Source organism: Carcharodon carcharias, chromosome 15, assembly GCF_017639515.1.
Source record: "Carcharodon carcharias isolate sCarCar2 chromosome 15, sCarCar2.pri, whole genome shotgun sequence".
Classification (NCBI taxonomy): Eukaryota; Metazoa; Chordata; class Chondrichthyes; order Lamniformes; family Lamnidae; genus Carcharodon; species Carcharodon carcharias.
The window spans coordinates 28,664,274-28,686,601 of NC_054481.1; the positions used below are offsets into that span (position 1 = coordinate 28,664,274).

At 42.4% G+C, this 22,328-nt stretch overlaps 1 protein-coding gene and 1 pseudogene across 2 annotated transcripts in view; one reads left to right on the top strand and one right to left on the bottom strand.

Annotated features, from left to right (window-relative positions):
- The window catches only part of adcy9 (adenylate cyclase 9), a 165,708-nt gene that overhangs the window by 82,415 nt on the left and 60,965 nt on the right, over positions 1-22,328 (top strand). The gene's annotated exons all lie outside the window — the stretch shown is intronic.
- On the bottom strand, positions 4,951-5,283 carry LOC121288550 (annotated as a pseudogene).

Here is a 22,328-nt window from a genome sequence, read left to right on the forward strand (position 1 = left end):
GGGAAAAAATAGAATGAAAGTAAACATGTAGACTGGGCAAACCAAATTAGCAATAATACTGTGGTGGATGAGTTCCTGGAGTGTGTACGAGATGGTTTTTCAGACCAGTATGTCGAGGAACTGACGAGGGAACAGGCTATCCTAGATTTGGTATTGTGCGATGAGAAGGGATTAATCAATAATCTTATTGTGTAGGATCGTTAGGGAACAGTGACCATAATATGATAGAATTTTTCATTAGGATGGAAAGTGAAGTAGTGTGGTCTGAAACTAGGGTCCTAAATCTAAACAAAGGAAACTACGAAGGTGTGAGTTGGCAAAGATAGGTTGGGGAACTTCATTAAAAAGTACAAAGGTGGATGGGCAATGGCTAATATTTAAGGAACAAATATATGCATTGCAACAGATATACATTCCTCTCTGGCGTAAAAACACAGCAGGAGAAGTGTTCCAACCATGGCTAACAAAAGAAATTAAGGATAGTATAATTATTTTAAAAATTTATGGGGTGTGTCCGTCGTTGTTATTGCCCATCCCTAATTGCCCTTGAGAAGATGGTGGTGAGCTGTTATCTTGAACCACTGCAATCCATGTGGTGTAGGTACACCCCCACAGTGCTGTTAGGGAGGGAGTTCCAGGGTTTAGACTCAGTGACAACAAAGGAATGCCGATATATTTCCAAGTCAGTATGGTGAGTGGCTTGGAGGGGAACTTCCAGGTGGTAGTGTTCCCTTGTGTCTGCTGCCCTTGTCCTTCTAGACGGTTGCGGTTGTGGGTTTGGAAGGTGCTACCTAAGGAGCCTTGGTGAGTTTCTGCAGTACATAAACTAGGTGGTACATATTGCTGCCACTGCTTGTCAGTGGTGGAGAGAGTGAAAGTTTATGGAAGGGGTCCCGATCATGCAAGCAGGCTTTGACCTGGATAGTGCCGAGTTTTGCATTGCTGGAGCTTCATTCAGCCAGGCAAGTGGAGAGTATGCCATCACACTCCTGACTTGTGTCTTGTAGATGGTGGACAGGCTCTGGGGAGTCAGGAGGCGAGTTACTCGCTGCAGGATTCCTAGCCTCTGACCTGCTCTTGTAGCCACAGTATTTATATGGCTAGTCCAGTTCAGTTTTTGGTCATTGGTAACCCCCAGGATGTTGATAGTGGGAGATTCAGCAATGGTAATGCCATTGAATGTCATGGGGAGATGGTTAGATTCTCTCTCGTTGGCGATGGTCATTGCCTGGCATTTGTGTGGCGTGAATGTTACTTGCCACTTGTTAACTCATGCCTGGATATTGTCCAGGTCTTGCTGCATTTGGACATGGACTGCTTCAGAATCTGAGAAGTTGCGAATGGTGCTGAACATTGTGCAGCCATCAGCAAACAGAAAAGAAGGTCATTGATGAATCAGCTGAAGATGGTTGGGTTTAGGACATGACCTTGAGGAACTCCTGAAGTGATGTCCTGGAGCTGAGATGACTGACCTCCAACAACCACAACCATCTTCCTTTTTGCTAGGTATGATTCCAACCAGAGGAGAGTTTGTCTCCGCATTCCCATTGACTCCAGTTTTGCTAGGGCTCCTTGATGCTACACTCTGTCAAATGCTGCCTTGACGTTAAGGGCAGCCACACTTAGCCCTGGAGTTCAGTTCTTTTATCTATGTTTAAACCAAGGCTGTAATGAGGTCAGAAGCTGTGACCCTGGCAGAACCCAAACTGAGTGTCAGTGAGCAGGTATTGCTAAGTAAATGCCGCTTGATAGCACTGTTGACGATCCCTTCCATCACTTTACTGATGGTTGAGAGTAGACTAATGGTGTGGTAATTGGTTGGCTTGGATCTTTCCTGCTTTTTGTGTACAGGACATAGCTGGGCTATTTTCCACATTGCCGGGCAGACGCCAGTGTTGTAGCTGTACTGGAACAACTTGGCAATGGGCACAGTACATTCTGGAGCACAAGTCTTCAGTGCTATTGCCGAAATATTGTCAGGGCCCATAGTCTTTGCAGTATCCAGTACCTTCATCCTACTCTTAATATCATGTGGAGTGAATCGAATTGGCTGAAGATTCTCAACTGTAATGCTGGGGACCTCCGGAGGTGACAGAGATGGATCATCCACTCGGCACTTCTGGCTGAAGATTGTTGCGAATGCTTGAGCCTTACCTTTTGTACTGCTGTGCTGGGCTCCTCCATCATTGAGGATAGGGATATTTGTGGAGTTGCCTCCTCCAGTGAGTTGCTTAATTGTCCACCACCATTCATGATTGGATGTGGCAGGACTGCAGAGTTTAGATCTGATCTGTTGTTTGTGGAATTGTTTAGCTCTGTCTATTGCCTGCTACTTGTGCTGTTTGCCGCGTAAGTAGACCTGTGTAGCTTTATCAGGTCGATACCTCATTTTGAAGTATGCCTGGTGCTGCTCCTGGCATGCCCTCCTGCACACTTCATTGAACCAGAGTTGATCCCCTGACTTGGTGGTAATGGAATGAGATTACAAATTGTGGTTGAGTACAATTCTGCTGCTGATGGACCACACTGCTCGTGGATGCCCTGTCTTGAGTTGCTAGATCTGTTCGAAATCTATCCCATTTAGCATAGTGAAAGTGCCACACAACATGATGGGTATCCTCAATGTGAAGATGGGACTTCGTCTCCACAATGACTGTACGATTTTCACTCTTACTGATGCATCTACAGTAGGCAGGTTGCTGAAGATGAAGTCAAGTATGTTTTACCCTCTTGTTGGTTCCCTCACCACCTTTCATTAAGAAGAACATTGGCAGGGAAGAAAAGAAACCAGGCTTATCTTTGCATTCCAGGGTGACCATGCTTTGTGGTTCTGGCTTTAAGCCATTCAACTGTCATATCTGTTCAAGGAAAAACTCAGCAGGTCTGGCAGCATCGGCGGAGAAGAAAAGAGTTGACGTTTCGAGTCCTCATGACCCTTCGACAGAACTTGCGTTCGAGTCCAGGAAAGAGCTGAAATATAAGCTGGTTTAAGGTGTGTGTGTGGGGGGCGGAGAGATAGAGAGACAGAGAGGTGGAGGGGGTTGGTGTGGTTGTAGGGACAAACAAGCAGTGATAGAAGCAGATCATCAAAAGATGTCAACGACAATAGTACAATAGAACACATAGGTGTTAAAGTTGGTGATATTATCTAAACGAATGTGCTAATTAAGAATGGATGGTAGGGCACTCAAGGTATAGCTCTAGTGGGTTTTTTTTTATAATGGAAAAGGAAAATCTACCATCCATTCTTAATTAGCACATTCGTTTAGATAATATCACCAACTTTAACTTTAACACCTATGTGTTCTATTGTACTATTGTTGTTGACATCTTTTGATGATCTGCTTCTATCACTGCTTGTTTGTCCCTACAACCACACCAACCCCCTCCACCTCTCTGTCTCTCTATCTCTCCGCCCCCCACACACACACCTTAAACCAGCTTATATTTCAGCTCAAAAACAGAATTACCTGGAAAAACTCAGCAGGTCTGGCAGCATCGGCGGAGAAGAAAAGAGTTGACGTTTCGAGTCCTCATGACCCTTCGACAGAACTTGAGTTCGAGTCCAGGAAAGAGCATTTCAGCTCTTTCCTGGACTCGAACTCAAGTTCTGTCGAAGGGTCATGAGGACTCGAAACGTCAACTCTTTTCTTCTCCGCCGATGCTGCCAGACCTGCTGAGTTTTTCCAGGTAATTCTGTTTTTGTTTTGGATTTCCAGCATCCGCAGTTTTTTTGTTTTTATATCTGTTCAAGTCTGAGTCCTTGAACATAAGGGAGCAGACATGAGGACAGTATCAGGGGAATTCCCAGGGTGAGAAAGTAATGGTTTTAGTGGGGACTATGGCATCATAGGTGGAAGTGAGGGTACCGTTGAGCAAATCAGCAGCTGCAGAAATTCCATGATGAATGGAGAGGCAAAAGCTCACCGGCTGAGATTTTGAAAGTATTGTTAGATAGCCTCCTAGATTCTCCCAAAGAACTGTCAGTGAGGTGAGATATTGCTGTCAGTCTGAGATATGTACCCCACTATGCGTTAAGGGAGGGGGCAGGTTGCCTGGATATAGCAACCTCTTGGGTAATCTTGCTTAAACTTGCATTGGTTTGGCAGGTTTAGGCTTGCCCTGGGAGCTGGATTTTGAGTCTTATTGGTCTTTCAAGCATCAGTGGCTTTAATGAGGAATGAGAGTCCTTTGAGCTTTTGGCAGCCATCACTTAGATTGCATTTGTGCCATTGATTAGTACTGTGCACATCAAACAATAACTAACTCAGCCTTCATCTCAGCCTTCCATCTGATTATGGGTAAGCATTTCCGTTTTTGCTTTTAATGAAAGAATTGCCAAGCCAACTTGCAGTGGAGTTCCTGAAATAAGTGTTCAAAACTAGCTTTTGGTGGGCCACACTGCTCTCTCTTTTAAAAAAAATAGTGAGATGCTTTTCTACTGGTGCCTGCAGTTAAGCAGCACAGCAGCTGTTTGGCAATTAATGCTACTTGTTTTTTCTGGAGTTCAGTTCAGGTAGGTTGTTGTAATCCTTCTAAACCTAGTGGCATCACAATGTTTATAGAGAAAACCCATGGAGGGCCCCAGGCCAAGCCACTGTGTAGCTTCTGGATAATCATGTGTATGCTGTACACACAGCACATGCTGCAGGAGTTTAGTTTAGCTTACATTCAGCATTGGTCCTCCAGAACATGCCTATGAAAATGTCATGGCTTTGAGTAGGGCAGATTTGCCCTACAATGTGGAAGCCCCAGGACCTGCATACCCCAACCACTACCACCATCTCTCTCTTCAAAGGTTCCATTGCCCTCTTTTTTTGTAAAATATATTTTTTTTATATGTATATACAGAACAAAACAAATTGTGTAAACAAAATTCAAACATCCATTGCAGTGGCAATATGAGTTTTGGTCCCCCTCGTTATTTCTGCTGCATGACAATGTGTACACTCAACCTATGAAGTTGATCACCACTGGATGAAGAATGGGGCTGGCAAAGAGGCAGTCTGCAAATGCTCGCTCAGGTGAGATGCCAGTGAAATCTCCTTTGTTCTGAGGGTTGCCTGTATCCACAAGCAAACTGCCAGCACGAAGGGCCCCACACAGGCGATGAATCCGGACAGGAAGGAGTTGAAGGGGAAAGTACCGACCAGCGTTCAGTAAAGGAACTGAGCTACTCCGCTCAGCACCAAGTACAGCAGGGTACAAGTTCAGCAGGAGCGGCGTCCCCGCCGCATATTCCTGAGAGAAGCGGCTGAACACTGACAAGACCAACCCACGCATCATTACACGGCGGCCGAGCCAGAGGAGCACGATCACCTGGACACCTATCCCCAGATGCTTTCATCAGAAGTTATAAGACAATATGTGATCCCTGAACAAGAGTAGACCAGTCTAGGCAGATCAGTGAGCATTGTTATTTATTGATGTTTGTCTGGGATCTTGTTTCCTATTCACATTTCCCAAGAACCTAAAGCAACAGCACCAGGTGATAAGCCTCTAGAAAAAAAAATCATAACTTTTACAGCAGAAGAATACTAATAAAATGTTATGCTGTTTAGTTTACTTGGTAGCATCAGTGACCAGTCCAGTGCTCCCCAGATATTTGTGCAGACTGCAAGGAAAACTGGCACAAACAAAGACTATTAATATAGGACGGGATAAAGCTCAAACTAAAACTTTATAATTGACACAGTGCGTGCTCCAACTAGGCTCTGTTTGTATGGAAAACAAAAACAGAATTACCTGGAAAAACTCAGCAGGTCTGGCAGCATCTGTGGAGAAGAAAAGAGTTGACGTTTCGAGTCCTCATGACCCTTCAATAGAACTGGGGGACAGGCAGGGGTGGAGGGTCCTAGATGGGTGTTGTTGTCGATGAGTTGTTGGAGCTTGCGTTCCTTAGCACTTGAGAGAAAGAGAAAAAGTTTCTTGTTGAGGCGTTTGTATGTAATCTCTGCTTGTATGGTATGTCCTTCAGCCCTGAGTCTTTTTCAGTGCATCGCTTCTATAGAGAGCAAACTTAAGTGCCTTCATAATTAAGCCAACATCGGTTACCTGTAGGATCCATCAATTTATTGACATTTGTCACAATCATTGTTGAAAATAAATGCTTGTTGCCTAAAAATGATATGACTGGCCAAGTTTCTCTCGGGTTAATGTAACTCATCCATGGTGCACATCCAGTCTGTGTTTCCTACATTCAGAATGGATACAGAACTGCAAAAAACACAAAGTTTAGTCTTGCCCAGTCGTAAGTCACTGAATACACATTGGCATCAATGGGCCTCTAATTTGGAGACACACTTGGGCCAGCACAGAGGACCTTTTTTCCCCACTTTGTGCTGAGATCCCCAGCTCTGGTTTGTACTTGAAATTAGTTGGCCCTGCCACCACAATATGCCAAATTGTGAAAAAGTGCAGGTTACTCAAGTCTTCAAAAAAGATAAGCATTAGTCTAGTAACCAGGAACACCATGGTGTTGGATGCTCAGTCACCAGCTAGTTGATCCAATCCCATCCCCTCAAGCAGAAGATAGGTCAGGGGCTGGAAGTGTCCAGAAGAAATGTATGCTTCTCTGAACAACCACCAGTTTGTATATTTATGTTCGATAGCAGAGCCTTGAGGATGGATTTTATCTCCTTTTCCTAGACACTTTTGTGTATGCATTTCCTCAGTCCCCTGGTCCTTGTGAGAAATTTTAAGAGGGCATTTCTTCCAGAAACTGCCTTATTGACTACAGACTGGTTCCTGAAGATTGTAGTTGTGAGCGGAACCAGCATCCCAGCTTTTCAAGTGGCAACTCCTTTATAGTTGTCAGGATTTGCATGTCAACAGAATTTATTGACAGTGTAATTATTGAAAGATGATCATTTAATTGGTGTCGTTCATCCATGGCAGTGTATGTCTTGATTGATTTTCATTACGCTTCTACTAGGAGAATCTTTAACATGAGGTTTTGTACTGTGATGGTCAGTTAGTCTTACGTGCTGTCCCACATGTTCTGTAATGTCCCCAGTATCTTTTCACGTTTTAAAACCTAGTTCTATTCAGATTCATGCTGCAACTATAGTCTTTTGTGAACCAGTTGCTTTTGGATCATTGTGTTCACCTATTTATGTCCTATTTTGTGCAAGTTATTTTGGAATTGCGGCCAGTTAGACCCACAACTGGGGTTAATATTAAAAGTACAAAGTTACAGGACTACAGAGTGAGAATAAGGGAGTGACAGGTGTAGTGCTAAATTTTAAGGTGCCGAAGCTCAAAGAAAATGTGGTGGCTATATTATTTCTAAATCTGCCATTGCGTTGTTTTCCTATGTATTAATCAAGAGTCCCTAAATGTCAGTAAAACTATGCTTTTTGAGTGAAAAATATTAGTGCCGATAGGCATTTTCTACCATGTGGTATTTTGAATCATTAGCCTTTAGCATAGCTAGAATTTCATTATGAAACTGTTTAATTATTTTATTCAAGCCTATTAAAAACATGAATTACAGAAAACTTCCCTTTCATCTGACTGGGGAATGGTATATAGAGGGGGCCAATGCTTTTCTTGATTTATATTTATAACCTAGACCTTGGGTGCAATTTCAAAATTTGAAGATGATGCAACACTTGGAAGTATTGTGAACTGTGAGGAGCATAGTGATAGACTTCAGGAGGTTATATACTGGCTGGTGGAATGGAGAAACACGTGGCAAATGAAATTTAATGTAGAGAAATGTGAAGTGGTGTGTTTTGGTCAGCAGAATGAGGAATGGTGACATAAAGGGTACAATTCTATAGGAAATGCAGGAGCAGAGGGACCTGGGTGTTAATGTGCATAAATCTTGAAGGTGGCAGGACAGGTTGAGAAAGTGGTTAATAAATTACACTGAATCCTGGGTTTTATAAATAGGGGCGTAGAGTGGGAAAGCAAGAGTCTTCAATGGGAAGGATGTGAAGGTTTTAGGAAGGGTACAGAAAAGATCTAGGAGCATAGTTGTGAGGATGAGAGACTTCAATTTTGTGGCTAGATTGGCGAAGCTGGCGCTGTTCTCCTTGGAGAAGAGAGAAAGTTGAGAGGAGATTTGTTAGACATGCTCAAAATCATGAGGAGTCTGGGTAGAGTAAATGGGGAGAAACTGTTCCCATGGGAAAAGGTTGAGAACCCTAAGGTGATAAAGAACCAGAGGTTATGCAACAAGTGGTTTGGATCTGGAATGCACTGCCTTAGCATGTGGTGGAGATAGATTTGATTGCGGTTTTCAAAAAGGAACTGGATAATTATTTGAAGAGAGAAGATTTTACAGGGCTACAGGGAAAAGGTGGAGGATTAGGATTAACTGAGTTACTGCAGAGAACTGACACAAAGACAATGTGCTGAATGGCCTCCTGTACTGTAACCATTCTAGTATAGATACATTCAAGGAGCTTGATAAACACCTGCAGAAGAAAGAAGCCAAAAGTTACCCTGATAGTGTGATCAAGAATGGTGGGAGGAGGCTTGTGTGGAGCCCAACACCAACATAGATGAGGTGGGCCAAATGCCCTGTTTCTGTGTTGTAAATTCCATGCAAAGCTGGCAGCAGGGAATACAAACACTATACTGTATTTCACATCCTCAGGCCATCACAGCCAAGGAAGTAATGTTCAGTAGGTAAGCGGAGCAGGGCGTTTGGGGATATTGATGCTGGTTTAGATCCTGGGAACCTTGAGCTTTAAAGACCTTGAAATGCCTGTTTATTAGAAAGCTGAGTGCAGGGAGTTTCAAGGTATGTATTTTTTTTCACAGTGAGGGAGCTGTACAGGAAGGTTACTACTGCACATTGACTCAGAGACGTGCAGCAGCATGAGGCCCGGGACCCTGGGGCGCTCTGCCTTTCCTCCGCCACCTCTTAACCTCCCCAGGCTCTGGATTCACAGCCACACCATGAGCACCAGACATTCTGGTCAACTCTTAGTCCAGCCTGAACTCAAACTCCAGGAACCCATGGCCAAACTTGCCCTTGTACCCCACATAACGTAGGTAGAAATCTCTCAACCTGGTCCCCATGCTGGCCGCCTCTGCATCTCACAGCTCCACGTGGTTGCGAGAGGATTCCCCTCCGGTTCTAATTGTTGCCATCAATGAGCCAAATGCCCATGCATGTTTCCAGGTATAGCACAAGTAACTTCAATATTGGAGGCAATGAGAATTAACATCAACACCAATCTTACCGATTGAAAATCCAGTCAGACAATTAATGGAGTGGATTTCACTGAGATTGGTGGAAAGAAAAATCAAGTGGGGCATATAATGGATGACCAATCAGCAAAGAGTTTACCATCCAGTGGTAAATATTAAAACCTTTAAATAGGAGGTGCAGGAGCTGTGCTCTGGCAGCATTATAACCCTGGGAGTGACATTATTTGGATTGTTCTCAAAGAACTGCCACAAACATGTGAATAGCTACACATTTCTCTCTTTTTGGGCTTCTTTCTCCTGCCCATTCTGAGATTGATGGCTTGCGGCCCCTGCTTTTGTGTCTCAGCGTAGCTAATACCAGAGCAGTAGCTGTGCACATGATCCTGCATCCGAGCTTGCTGAGGCACTGCACACTGCGGTGCCAGTACACTGCCAGTTCCAAACTAAATTTATTAACTTGTCATTTATGCTCTTCCAGTAGATACCACTGGGGAACCTCAGGAGTCAAGCTTTTAGCACCTGGCAAATCCTTCTGAAATTGGGCCTGACTAAAGACCGCCCAGATTTTTGCAATAAGTTACTTGATTTCCATTGCTATTGCCAGCTGCACCAGATTGTGTTCTCTAACAATTCAAATAATTTTCCCAGCTTGCAAGTTAGCCTGGAAACTAAATGTACCTAACAAAAAATTAATTTCAGAATTGACAGCTGAATTCAAAAATCCAGTAGAAGTATTTATTCACATATAATTCAAATTAATGCAGAGTTCTTAATTTTCAGGTTTCAATAGAGAACCAATCTGTACCTATTAATATTGCCATGTTAGCCCAGTTTGATCAATTTTTTGAGATCTTGGGAGTTAAATCCAGTGGAAAATTTCAACACAGCTGCTATTATTTTTTGATAAATATCGATTCACTTATATTGAATTCAAATTTCCTGCCACTTTCAATTTCCCATTGTATTGTGAGGGATTCAGGGAGGAATGTCCAAGCAGCTGTTTTAACTTATCCCTTGGGGTGAGCAAGATTTCCAGTTTACAAGATGGTATCACCCAGGGCGGTCAGGATTTGATGGTTAATAACATCTTACCTACTGGATGCTGAAGTTGCCAGTGTTACTCCTAATCAAGAGCTCTTCCACCAGTCCCTTACACCAGTGCATGGAGTGGTTGAAAGAATTCATTTTTTTGCCCTCCTACCCCCAGTTGGGACATAAAGATGGAGAAAATATCAGAATATTTTATCCCCTTGGCCAGCTGTATGGTCCATCTGAAATGGCAAGTGTTGAGAGGTTGTAATTCAACTTTCAAGACCTGCCATATGTTTCTCTACCTTGTGAGGAGGAGCCAGAGATCTGAAGATACTGGTTCTCTCCTCACGTATTTGTTTCCAATACCTGCTTCCACTGGGCCTAACAGTGGATCTGGGTTGTATATAAACACACAAGAATGATACAGCTGAGTTTCTCCTCACTTTCAAAACACGGGACAAATGTAAAAGTACCTAAAATATTGAACATTATTTTTCCATTTCTGATGAGAAAAACAAGTGCCTGATATATGCTAGATTGTGGCGTCAAAAATGTCTCAATTTTTTCAGCCCCAAAAATCATACTTTTGTATATGCTCAGAAGTAGGATCCCCTCCTTTCAACCATGACATACTATACTCTTATTAGTCAGTCTCAATTTTTTGCCCCACAAATGCATGTTTTACTTAACCTTATAATTGGGCACAAGTGATTGAACAGGCAATACCAGCTGTGTTGTGAAGATGCCTGGGAGTTTAAGATGCCCTCACAACATACCCGCGCATGGCGCACGATAAAGATAAATGAATCTTGCAATAAAATGAATGAACTATGAAGCCGGTTTTCAGCTAAACATCATAACATTTGATAACTCGTCAAATAACTATGATGTAGCAAGGGAATTCAGTAAGAGTGGAAAAACTGGTGCGAGAATGGAAGAAGGAATCAGCCCTGAAGATGCCCAAGACCAAATGCGCCATTAGAACAGGGACCACCACTGGCCTGATCTTGAGAAATGTGTATAGGAATGGGTCCTCAAATTGTCAAGAATAGTTTCATTGTCACCAGAAATGTAAGCGTATATATGCATGTAAGTGGGCCAAATCAAGCCCTGAGTCTAGCAAAGATTTCAGAGCAGCAACTAGTTGGTGTAGCCAACTTTATGAAACAAAAATGTCCACTGTTGCAGTAGAAGACCAAGATTGCTCAGACTACCAAAACACCTCTGCCAAAATTAGCAGTTTCCAGCGATTCATCAAACAGCAAAAACATGCGTTCCCATTATGCCACATCAACAACATAGATGAAGCACCCATAAATTCTGATGTGCTCAGCAACCGCACTGCAGAACGGAAAAGTTTGAAAATCATTCTGTGAAAACCAAAGGACGAGAAGACTAGCTTCATGGTGGTACTAGCCCGCATAATGAATAGAACAAAATTAAAGCCTATGATAATTTTCAAAATATAAATGCTGAAAATCAAATTTCTTGCAGGAAGTTTTTGTGCATGTCCATCGCAACAGGTGGATGGGTGATAATGGAGTGAAGTTATGGATCAATAATGTGTGGAATCTGTGACCCAGTGGCCTATGTAAATAATGCAGCTTATTAGTGTGGGCCATATAACCAATAATATCAAGGCACCTATGAAGAAATAACACTCTCATTGCAGTTATACCAGAGGGTCTAACGTCCCTTGTTCAACCTTTGAATGTGTGCCTCAACAAGCCATTCAAAGATCATGTTTGCGCTAAATGGAATAGGTGGATAGTACACACAGGGAAAACCTTCATAAAGAGTATGTGTGCTGTCCTGTTTTGTTTGTTTTTTGTGGTTTTGTCACCAAATCATGGAATGCTAATAATGCACTTTCATTATATCTTTCAAAAAATGTGCTATATCCAATTCAGTGGATGGAGAGGAAGATTAGTTGTTATGGAGAGATAAAGTGAAAGTGCCTCATCAGATCCAGAGTAGGACCCTAATGATGCCATAGCCAAAGTGACTCAGAATGAATTTGGATGAACTGTCGAATGCCAAGGGCGATGAATTTGAAGAATTCTAAAACTCTTTTGTAGTTAAAGGTATCTTTGTACAATTAATTTATTCAATAAACTATGCCACATTAATTTAATATGCATTACTCTTTTTACATTTCAAAATGACGCCCACCACACAGTTCATACAAGTTGAACCCCATTTTTGAAACAATTTTTGGAGGCTTCAAAGATTGCCAGCATCTACAGTATTTGTCTGCAAAGAATCAGCTGAAGGGCCCATTGGATCTGCTTTAAATTCTCATTGAAGACCTATAAATATTGTTTAGCATTGGGGAAAGGGGTCCTGTAGGTAGAGTGCTGTGGGGAAAGGGATCCTATATGTGTGTTAACCTCAATGATGCTTGAACGAAGAAAGTTGCTACAAATCACGTACCAACCATCAAACCCAACTGTTCCTTTACTAAAATTTTAAAAAATATAAACAGTTTTATGGTTAAAATTAGCATTGTTTCTAGTTCCCAGGCTTTAATTTGATATAAGTCAAATTGGGAAAATGTCCTTATTGGGCTTGGGAAGGGTCTACCACTACACACTGAATTAAGGCCACTTGATCGCTTGTAACATCTAATTTTACTTGGATTACTTAAGGCCACAAGATGTATGATTTACTTTAGAGCAAGATTTGCAGTGCTAAAGATTCTAGCCGCATAACTATGTATTATTGAGTACCAGCATTATTCTGCAGTAATGCTATATATATTTAAGACTAGAGCTCTTGAGGCCTGTCCTCAATTCAAGTTATGCTCTGACTTTCTTTCCCTAAGTTTGTTTTAATTCTTGGGGGCAGTATTGTAACTTCAGCTCATCCAGAGGTGACACTGGCATGGTGCACTGTGGTTTATCAGAATAAATGCTCACTTTAATACAGTTTGTCCTCAGCATTGTTTGGAAGAGATGCCAAACAGAGAAGAAAAATGATAGACTAGTTTATTTTGTCTGATTTGCCTGGATCTAGATTGTTTTTACCATTCGCTAGAAAGTGACGTAATTAGGAAAGGGGTTGAGAGGAGGATCAGTTAGAAAGGAAGAATTGAAGTTTGCACTGAACTTCAATAAAATCCAGCTGGCATGAGCTAAGAGACCACACTCATCTCACTTCTCAATCTCTTCAGCATCAAAAGGATTGCAGTGTTACAAATTGAATTCTTGGGCAGTGCTATGATTGTAATATGCAACTAATATCTGCAATCACCTTATCATCTTTGGTCCATGCTTTGTTATCTTCGATAAATATGTAGAGGTGCAAACAATAATTGTTTAAGCCTTTTGCTTTAATTGACTTACACAATTATTATTTGTACTTATACATATTTATCAAAGATAACTATGCTTGCATTGCGAAGAGGGTTTGAAACTGAAGTTAAGGTTCTATCTTGCGATTCTGATCTTCTGACAAACATACTAGTGTAAACTCTTTTCTTCTCTGCCGATGCTGCCAGACCTGCTGAGTTTTTCCAGGTAATTCTGTTTTTGTTTTGGATTTCCAGCATCCACAGTTTTTTTGTTTTTATACTAGTGTGCTTCCCTTGTTAGAAGATCCTAGAAATATAACCACCTCCACAGTTTTGTTGCAGTCACCATTTCCTCAATGACAGCAGAGTATTCATGTAGCACCTTTTAACTTGGTAAGATCCAAGGAGGTTCACAGAAATGGATTCCCAAGTTAAGGCGGTTTACTGAAAGCATGGTTAAAGGAATAGGCCCTGAAAAGAGGTAGCAAGACAGTTGAGATAGCTGTGGGCTCTGCCACCAGTGGTAGAGCAGAGGGAAAGTCCAGGATGTATAGAAGACTAAAAGCAGAAGATTGAAAGGTATAGACTGGGGTGTAAGGCTTGGAAGAGGTTACAACGACAAGATGGAGTGAGGGCAGGCAGGGATTTAAGCTCGGGAAAAGATTTTGAATTGGGGGATTTGGAATCAGTGGTAGTTTGAAAAGACGAAAATGTGGATAAGCAGGAGTTGGTGCAAAACTGAATTCAGGAAGTAAAGATTTAGATGAGTTGGCACTTGCGTATGGTGGACCTTGGGAGGCCAATGAGCAGGATGTAGGCCTTTGGATAAGTGGTTGTCATCTTTCCGATGAACATGACCAAGCTAGCACAGATGTCTTTGGCTTACTAATGAGTATGCTGATGGAATTAACATGCTCCATGATCTCTGAGTTGGTGACCTTAGCCTGCCAAGAGATGCCAAGGATACACCTGAAATGGCAAAGATGGAAACTATTCGGCCTTTTCTATTGCCTGCATATGTTGTCCACGTCTCACTGATGTAGAGGAGTGCACGGAGAATGCAGACTTAGTAGATTTGCAGTTTGGTGTTTTCAGTCAGGTTGCTGTTGTTCCAAACTCTCTCTCTCTTTGGACATAGCTGCAGCTTTTGCAGCGTGCGTGTTAGTTTCAGCATCAATTGACAGGTGATTGTTGATAACTTCAATATCTAGGTTCTACAGTCTGCAGTGTCACATTGTCAATGCTGATTGGCAGTATGGCAAAGTCCTGGGCCATGATGTTTGTCTTCCTGATTCTGATGGTCAAAGCAAACTCTTTAAGTGTGAGGGAGTCTGTCCATTTGCTGCTAAAGGCCTTTTTTTGTATGGAATGCTGCTGTGGTATTATCAACGTTTGGTGTAGAGAAACTCCGAGAACGTGGTACAGTTTTTTGTCTTGGATCTCAAGCAAGCCAGGCTGAACTGCTTTCTGCCAGTACTGCTATGTAACTAGATACCTTTCCAAAAGCATATGACAGCAGCAGGAGAAGAATATGCCAGAGAGTCAGTGCCAGAATGCAGCCCTATTTGACCCCGCTTTGGATCTCAAAGGGTTCCAATGTTACCCCATCGTAACATGGAAAGAGGAGATCACACTGATTAGCCTTTTGTCGGTCATCTTCTTTCCCTCTGTAATTCAGAAGCGTGTGTGGCCAGGCAACCTATCCTTCTGCTCCTGAGCCCCTGGCACTACGGCCTCTGTTAATGGTTTTGTACCATCCTGCAAGAAGTATGAGACCACCAAAGGTTTGTTTTGTTTTCTGTTTCTTTCTTGGCCCCTTTATTTATTTTTACTCCATCTTTATGGGCAAGCGTCGGGCCTTATTACACACGCTTAGATCTGAATGCTGCTGTCTATTCTCTAATGCAGGTGTTTGAGCACCCAGTCTCAAAGTTGAATGTATCAATAACAAAATTAGAGGAAGACTCTTTAATTTTAGTTGTAGTAATGGGAACAGTTAAACAGTGAACTGGCAGAAGAAGAATTAATGAAACGTATCAATCTGAAGGTTGGAGGCATCAAAATTAATGGAGTTGAGTATTTTGATTGTCAAATAAGCTCATTTGGATTCTTTTGAATAGAGTGGAGTGGGCTGCCATTTGAAATCCCCTTTTCATGAAAGGCTGCACGGTGCAATAGTTGTGGTCATGGAATAACTCCAAAAATGCACTTTACTCTTCCCTATTTTATCGCCAGTTGTGTAAAAGTATCAAACAGTTTATAATTCCTTAGCACTTCAATGTGGATGTTGAAATGTCTGTTTTTCCTCGACAGTCATGGCTAAGGATCAGGTAGGCATTTTTATTTTTTAGTTATGTCACTAGTAGCTTTGCGGATGTTTACAGGATAAGATGAATTTGGGAAAGAAATACAAATGAATCATTTCTTAAGCTGTTGATGCTTAAATTGTCGGTTCTCAAATTGAATTGTGCACTTGTGAAGCAAGTTGTGAATTCTACAAAAAGATTTCAGTTATATTGCCATGTCCCTTTGCTTTAGTTGGGAAGGTGGATGGTCTGCGTTACAGCAATGATCTATTCTGTTCCTTCTGGCTTATTGAGTTCACAGAAATTACCCAAACTAATTCTAGAACTGAAAACATTTTAGAGGCAGCATGTGTTACTGGTCAAAACTTTCCCTCAGCACTATCAAAGCCATCTGGAATTGTAACAGACTAATGAGCAAATTATCTGACAAACACCAGAATTGGGATGCAGAAGCATCAAATTATTGAAGTTGAAATACAATAATATTGAAAAATAAAATGATTTTGTACTGATCATTTACTGTCATTAAATTCCTGCCCATAAAAACTCAACAGCTGGGTTAGTTAGATCGATCATTCATTTATTCATCCAGAATGATCATTGCAGCCTCTAATTTGTTCTTAACTAATGTTTCTCTCTCTCAAGCTGCACTCACCTCAGCAAGTGGAGAGTATTCCATCACACCCCTGACTTGTATCATGTAGATGGTTGAATGGTTTCGGGGGAGGTGGCAGGTGCTCTTGCTGCAGAATACCAACTTCTGGCTCTCGTAGCCACAGTATTTATGTGGCTTGTCCAGTTAAGCTTCAGGCCAGTGATGATCAATGGGATGCTGATGGGGAATTTGGCCACGGTAAATACATTGATTTAAGGGAGATAGTTAAACTTTCTTTTTTTGGAGATATTCTTTGCCAGCCACTTGTGTGGCACAAATTACTTGCCATTTATCAATCTAAGCCTGAATGTTGTCTAAGTCATGCTGCATGTGGGCATGGACTGCTTCATCTTCTGTGTAGTTGTGAATAGAACTGAACACTAATCATCGAATATCCCCACTTCTGACCTTATGTTGGAGAGGGGGTAATTGAAGCAGTTGAAGATTGGGTCTAGGACATTTCCCAGAGGTACTGCAGCAATCTATCTCCTCGGGCTGAGATGATTGGCCTCCAACAACCACAACCACCTTTCTTTATGCAAGGTATGGCTCCAGCCACATCAGGGTCCCCATCCCTCAATGCCTTCAACTTTAGTCAGGCTCCTTGATGACACACTCAGTCAAATGCTGTCGTGGTGTCCAAGTCAGTTCCCTTAGCTCGCCTCTGAAATTCAACTCTTTTGTTGAATTTGGACCAAGGCTGAACGCTGTTTCATCTCACAGAAACAAGTGACGGAAAAAGGTGGGATTCTGACTCTAACTTCTCTTGCTGACCTCCCTTCAGAAGTCTGTTGCTCCCAAGTTGACCTATATATTTGTAGGATAACATTCTGGATGCTGGGTAAACAACTTAAATGTATTCATTTGGCACCTTAAATGTTGAAAAATGTCTCAGCATACAGACAAAAACCAACAAGCTAAAGGAGGCAGTGAGGAGACTTAATTAATGGATTTTAAGGAGGTTCTTGGAGGAGAGAGAGGTGAAGATGTTTAGTGGGGGAGCTCAGAGCTTAGCCTAGACAACTGAAGGTGTAGCTGACCAAAGGGATTGGGAAGTGTACCAGAAGCCATGATTGATAAATGCAAGGTTTGTAAGGCAGCAGGTTGGTACACAGATTGGGGGAGGGGCAAGACCATGGGATTTGAATAGAAGGATAAGAATTTTCCATTCAAGATTTCATGCTGGAATCACTAGCTTTGGTGAGCAATTGCAGCTAATATGAAAGGGAATCCCATGGTCATCTATAAGCGTTTAAATAATTGGTATTTGAGTAGGGCTGATTAGGGATAAAAAGGGGACTTGCATGTGGAGGCAGGAGAAATAACGGAGGTATTAAACGAGTACTTAGCATCTGACTTTACAAAGGAAGAAGATGCTACCCAGGTCCAGGAGAGAGAGGAGGTAACTGGTACATTCTAAGAATTTACAATTGAAAAGGAGGGTGGTGTTAGGCTATCTTTACTTAAAATGGATAAAGTACCAGGACCAGACGAGATGCATCCAAAGATACTGAGAAGTGAGAGTGGAAATTGCAGAGGCACTAGTGATAATCCTCCAGTCTTCCTTGGACACAGGTGATGCAAGAGTACTGGAGAATTGCAAATGTTGCACCCTTATTCAAACGGGTGCAAGAATAAAGTCGGCAACTACAGGCCAGTCGGTTTGACTTCAATGGTAGGGAAACTTTTGGAAACCATAGTTCGGGACAAGTGCAGGATAATTAAGGAAAGCCAGCATGGATCCGTTAAGGGAAAATCACATTTAGCTAACTTGCTGGAATTTTTTTGAGGTAGCAAAGGTTGATGAGGGCAGTGCTGTTGATGTGGTGTATATGGATTTTCAAAAGGCACTTGATGCAGTGCTGCACAACAGACTTGTGAGCAAAATTCTAGGTCATGGAATAAAAGGGAGAGTAGGCACTTAGATAAGAAATTGGCTGAGTGACAGGAAACCAAGAGTATTGATAAATGGCTGTTTTTCAGATTGGAGGAAGGTTTGTAATGGAGTTCTCCCAGGGGTCAGTACTAGGATTCTTGCTCTTCCTGGTGTATATTAATGACTTAGACTGTGGTGTTCAGGGCATGATTTCAAAATTTGCAGATGATCCAAAGATTGGAAACGTTGTCAACTGTGATGAGGATAGCCTTGAACTTCAAAAGGACAAACATGTTGGTGGATTGGGCAGCCAAGTAGCAGATGAAGTGAGAGGTGATTCATTTTGGCAGGAAGAATATGAAGCTACAGTATAAAATAAGGGGAGAAACTCCTAAAGGAGGTGTAGAAACAGAGGGACCTTGGTGTATATGTACATAAGTGATTGAAGATGGCAGGGCATGTTGAGAGAGCAGTTAATAAAATAGATATAAATAAATAGTTTCTAAGGCTTTATTAATTGGGGCATTGAGTATAAGTATAAGGAAGTCATGTTGAATTTGTTTAAGACATTAGTTAGGCCTCATCTGGAATACTGCATCCAGTTCTTGGTGCCATACTTGAGGAAGGCATTGGAGAGAGTACAGAGGAGATTCATAAGAATGATCCCAGGGATAAAAAATGATCCCAGGGATAAAAAACTGTAGATATGAGGATGGGTTGGAGAGGTTGGGACTGTTTTCCTCGGAGAAAAGAAGGCTGAGAGGAGACATGATAGAGATATTCAAGATATTGAGGCTAAATAGTGAGAAACAGTTCCCACTCTGGAGCATCAAGAACTAGAGGGCACAGATTCAAAATAATTGGCAAAAGGAGTATAAGTGAGATGAAGAAAATTTCTTTCACCCAGAGGGTGGTTGGAGTCTAGAACAAACTTCCTGAGAGGGTGGTGGATGCAGATTCGATTGAAGTATTCAAAAGGGAATGGATTGCTACCTGAAAAATAATATGGAAGGTTTTGGGGTTAAGGTAAGGGAGTGGGATTAGGTAGAATGCTCCTTTAGAGAGCCAGTACAAACTTATTGGGCTGAATGGCTGCCTTCTGCACTAAGTTTCTGTGATTCTGTGAAATTCTGACAAAGTTGGTCAGGATACTAAAGCCTGGCTCGTTTGGTGAGTCATTTAGAATAGCAAAAGCTGCCTAGAGCATCTACTGGAAATGTTTATGTTACTCTGTCATAACCGAACAAGTGCTTTGGGAGAACTGACGGCAGTGTTTCTTAGGGTGAGGTATTTATAGTTACTTTGTAGACATCAGTTTCCCATCTGAAAGTTTGAACATTGCTTCTGTTATAGGGCAAACCAGTCATGTCCCACAATATGCAAGGTTGTCTTTTTTTTCTTCTATAACATTTTTTTAAAAAATAGATGATTGAGTAACCAGCTGGGAGAGATTAAACTGTTGCCTTAGGATAGCCATATTTTTTTGATTGTATTTTTTTAGTAAGCACCAGCTTACATTAAATGACCATCTTCAATCTGCTGCAACTGCAGGATGTGGGAGCTCCTGGATGCTAGTGTAATCTAGGGCGCAAACGTCTGCATTAATTGTTTGTGGCTTGAGGAGCTTCAGCTTAGTCATTGAGCTGGAGGCTGTGCTGCGGATACTGTGACACACCAGGAGGGGGAATGTTATTTGGACACTTTGTTCCTGGAAACAGTCACATCCCTTAGGATAGGGTCTTCAGTTTTGGTCAGTGGTCAGGGACAGGAATGTGTGACTGCAAGTGAGGCGGGTAAGGGATCGAAAAGTAGAAGTGGAGGAGTCTCAGCCCTTGCAATTGTCCAACAGGTGCTTGTAGCCTGTACAGAGAAGAGGGGGACTGCAGGATAGATGAGAAAATTGACCACGGTACAGGAAGCTATTCAGGTGGGGTGCTAACAGGAATGTAGTGGTAGCAGGGAACAGTATAGTGAGGGAGATAGACACAGTTCTTTGTATCCAAGAGCGAGAGTCCAAAGGCTGTGTTGCCTGCCTGGTGCCAGGGTTCAGGACATCTGCTCTGGGCTGGAGAGGAATTTGCAGGGGTGGGGTGGGGTGCTGGAGATCGAGGATTCAGTGGTCGTGGTCCAATGACATAGGTAGGACTAGGAAGGAGGTTCTGCTTAGAGAACATGAGTAGCTAGGGGCTAAATTAAAAAAGCAGAACTTCAAAGGTTGAAATATATCCTAGCTGACTGATGGCTCAAATGATAAACAGAAGAAACAGTACCTGTCAAAAGGAGTTCTGAAGTTTTAGCTCTTGGCAAGTGTACCGACTAATATCCATTATCTGCATATAATTTGGAAAGTGTTTTGCTCCAGTAAACATTGCAATTAACTCTGGTATTTTATGAGAATACCTCCTTCAAGGCTTTGTTTAGCCTTCTCAGGTCTAAAACAGTCAAATTGAACAGTCGTCCTTAATTGCGGTAGTGATGGAACCACAACGTCAACCTGTGTGATGGTGCAGTCGATGAATGATGCCTTGTTTTTCCATTCTATCCAGTTCTATCATCTTGAATGTGTATGCTTTATTTTCGCAGCAAGTCAATTAACAGTGTTTCATCTTTTCTTCAAGGTGTACAAAGGCACCCCTGTGGAAATTCCCAACCATGTCAGACTGGTCCAGGCACAACCTTTGGAGGCCTTGTACCGATCAATGGGTGTGCACCTATTTTGATTGCTGTGGTCTTCTGACTGGGTCAGCTCATGGATAGTGGACCATGTCAAGTTTGTTGCACACTGGCAAACCTGCAGGCCCTGACATATTCACTATGTAGAACATTTGAGTAGACTGTGCTGACTCTTTGTATCTGCATTCCAGAACTAGGGAACCTAGGCACTTCATTGTTGAGCCATTTTATGCAGTAAACTTCACACTTATGGGTTGGACCGCAGACCTCCATGCCTCATGGTATGTGTACTTCAGAAGGCGGAAAGGTAGCGGGTTGGCATTTGCACCTGTGTCAGTCTTCAATCTCAGGGTATGACCATCCAGCCTTATTGGAGTGTTGAAAAAGTTTCCGCTTTCTTAAAGGAATGGACCTGTTCGCTAAGGTGATTGTGTGAAATAGCTGTTAAGCTGTAGTGTCTTCACCTTGATCCACCTCAGCTATTTTGGTCAGGTATTCCCCTTTTTTGTGGATGGGTCTATGTTTTTGGCGATGCCTGGAAGCGTGTCACCTGCCTTCACCTCTGGGTGGCAGACATAGGCAGTTTGAGAACTCCCTGCTCTGGCTTCTCCATGCGTTCCTGCTGCTGTACTTTCTTCAAAGCTTGGCCCAGTGCCCTCGAAGCCTACAGGCTTTGAACGTGTCAACATATGTGGGGCATCTACACGGGTTATGGGAGAGTTCACAGTTACTGCACATTTTGCTTTGCTTGGGTGCCTTGGATATTGTACCGACAGACATTCTGGACCCTAAGGCTTGCAAACACTGCCTTGTAGCCACAATGGCCTTGCATCAGCCTCCATCCCGTAGTATGCTATCCATGCCATGTCCCTTTGCCTTTTCCAGGATGTCTTTCTGAAATACCTCTATAGCAATGGTGATGATAACCAGCTCCATAATTCATTCTGAGAGTTCAGGTAAGGGGAGAAGTTGCATTCTTTGGCTTTCTTTTTGCTTCATTTAACAAAGCCTGTCCTCCATGGGATATGGTGGTGTAGTAGTAATGTCGCTAGACTAGTAATCCAGAGACCCAGGCAATGCTCTGGGGCCATTGGTTCAAATCCCACCATGGCAGCTGGTGGAATTTAAATTCAATTAATAGATCTGGAATTGAAAGCATGTCTCAATAATGGTGACTATCATCTGGTTCACTAACGTCTTTTAGGGAAGGAAGTCTGCCACCCTTCGAGTCTGGCTTACACGTGACGCCAGACCCACGGTAATGTGGTTGACTCTTAATTGCCCTCTGAAATGGCCTAGCAAGCTACTCTGTTCAAGGGCAATGCTGGC